General features: G+C 33.7%; 1 non-coding gene across 1 annotated transcript; it reads left to right on the forward strand.

Moving 5' to 3' along the window:
• Positions 1-846: 846 nt before the first annotated feature.
• LOC112724503 (small nucleolar RNA R71) lies at positions 847-950 on the forward strand. The gene has a single exon (XR_003163663.1). It is a non-coding gene; the product is annotated as a small nucleolar RNA R71 (small nucleolar RNA).
• Positions 951-2,846: the final 1,896 nt, after the last annotated feature.

The following is a 2,846-nucleotide window of genomic DNA, read 5'->3' on the forward strand; positions in this document are numbered from 1 at the left end:
CAAACTCATAGTAAAGTCCAGAAATGTGAATTTAACATAAAAACTAAGGAAAACATCCCTAAAAGTAACTAGATCCTACTAAAAACATACTAAAAACAATGTCAAAAAGCATATAAATTATCCGCTCATCAGAGAGTACTGGGAGGGAGTTCAGTAATTTTCTTACTCAACTGTCCCACTTGTGCCTCCAAATTTCTAATGGAGGACCTTGTTTCATTCATGAAACTTTGAGTGGTTTTGATTAGATCAGAGACAATGGTTGCTAAGTCAGAATGGCTCTGCTTAGAATTCTCTGTTTGTTACTGAGAAGATGATGGAAAAGGCTTGCTATTGCTAAACCTGTTTCTTCCACCATTATTGTTGTTGAAACCTTGTTGAGGTCTCTGTTGATCCTTCCATGAGAGATTTGGGTGATTTCTCCATGAAGGATTATAGGTGTTTCCATAGGATTCTCCCATATAATTCACCTCTTCCATTGCTGGGTTCTCAGGATCATAAGCTTCTTCTTCAGAGGAAGCTTCCTTAGTACTGCCTGTTGCTGCTTGCATTTCAGACAAACTCTGAGAAATCATATTGACTTGTTGGGTCAATATTTTATTCTGAGCCAATATGGCATTCAGAGTATCAATCTCAAGAACTCCTTTCTTCTGAGTTGTCCCATTATTCACAGGATTCCTTTCAGAAGTGTACATGAATTGGTTATTTGCAACCATTTCAATGAGTTCCTGAGCTTCTTCAGGCATCTTCTTCAGATGAAGAGATCCACCTGCAGAATTGTCCAATGACATCTTGGACAGTTTAGACAGACCATCATAGAATATACCTATGATGTTCCATTCTGAAAGCATGCCAGAAGGACACCTTCTGATCAATTGCTTGTATCTCTCCCAAGCTTCATAGAGGGACTCACCATCCTTTTGTCTAAAGGTTTGGACTTCCACTATAAGTTTACTCAATTTTTGAGGTGGAAAGAACTTTGCCAAGAAGGCATTGACTAGCTTTTCCCAAGAGTTCAAGCTTTCCTTAGGTTGTGAAGCCAACCATGTTCTAGCTCTGTCTCTTACAGCAAAAGGAAAGAGCATAAGTCTGTAGACTTCAGGGTTAACCTCATTGGTCTTGACAGTGTCACAGATTTGCAAGAACTCAGCTAAAAACTGATGAGGATCTTCCAATGGAAGTCCATGAAACTTGCAATTCTGTTGCATTAGAGAAACTAATTGAGGCTTAAGCTCAAAGTTGTTTGCTCCAATGGCAGGGATAGAGATGCTTCTCCCATAGAAATCAGGAGTAGGTGCAGTAAAATCACCAAGCATCTTCCTTGCATTGTTGGCATTGTTGTTGTTTTTGGCTGCCATAGTTTCTTCTTCTTTGAAGAGCTCTATTAGGCCCTCTAGAGAGAGTTGTGTTTTGGTTTCTCTTAGCTTTCTCTTCAAGGTCCTTTCAGGTTCAGGATCAGCTTCAACAAGAATGCTTTTATCTTTGCTACTGCTCATATGAAAGAGAAGAGAACAAGAAAGTATGGAATCCTCTATGTCACAGTATAGAGATTCCTTGAAGTGTCAGAAGAAAAGAAGAATAGAAGGAGGAGGTGGAGAAGAGGGAATTCAAACTTATCAAGAGGGACAGAGTTCGAATTGCACCTTGATGAGGAGTCTTAGTCCCTTAAATAGAAGGATGTGAGAAGAGGGGAAGAATTTTTCGAAAATAAATTAAAAAGATTTTGAAATAATAAAAAAGAAATTTGAAAATTTGATTGAGATTTTCGAAAACTAAGATTGGGAAAAAAATCAAGTGATTTTTTGAAAAAGATTTTGAAATCAGAAATTAAAAAGATATGATTGAAAATTAATTTTGAAAAAGGGTGTGATTGAAAAGATATGATTGAGAAGATATGATTAAAAATCAAATTAAAAAGAGAAAGTTTTAAAACTAAAGTTGATTACTTGACTAACAAGAAATTATAAGATATGATTCTAAAATTTAAAATTTGATCCTTTCTTAATAGGCAAGTAATAACTTGAAAATTTTTGAAGTAAATCTTGAATTGAAACAAGGATTTTTTGAAAATAGTAAAAATAAATATAAAATGGAAAGAAATTGATTTTGAAAGAGATATGATTGAAAAGATATGATTTAAAAGAGATTTGATTTTGAAAAATTATGAAAACTTGAAAAAAATGTGAATTAAAAACAAAATCTTCCCTTTAGTGTCATCATGGCATTAAACGCCCAGAATGGTGCCCATTCTGGCGTTTAACGCCCAAATCTCTACCTTTTTGGGCGTTAAATGCCCAGCCAGGTTTCCTTCTTCACTGGGCGTTTTGAACGCCCAGCTTTTTCTGTTTGATTCCTCTGCTGAATGTTCTGAATCTTCAATTCTCTGTATTATTGACTTGAAAAGATATAGTTTTAAAAAAAATATTTTTGAATTTTTGATGATGGGAATCAATAAAAAATGCAACTAAGATCAAATAAACAATGCATGCAAGACACCAAACTTAAAAGTTTGTATACTAAGGACTATAACAATGTAAAAATGCATGTAAGAAACAACAAAACATACAAAACAAGAGAATTTGAAGATCAAAGCAATGAAATCATCAAGAACAACTTGAAGATCAATGAAGAACAATATGTATAAATTTTCGAAAATTAGAAGGATAAAGACATGCAATTGACACCAAACTTAAAATTAGACAATAGACTCAAACAAGAAACATAAAATATTTTTGGTTTTATGATTTTAAAATTTTTTTTTTGGTATTTTTTTCGAAAATTATATAGAAAAGAAAATAAAGAGAATCAAAACTTTTAATAAGAATTCTAGGAATCATGCAATGTTAGTC

Source organism: Arachis hypogaea, chromosome 11, assembly GCF_003086295.3.
Source record: "Arachis hypogaea cultivar Tifrunner chromosome 11, arahy.Tifrunner.gnm2.J5K5, whole genome shotgun sequence".
Taxonomy (NCBI): Eukaryota; Viridiplantae; Streptophyta; class Magnoliopsida; order Fabales; family Fabaceae; genus Arachis; species Arachis hypogaea.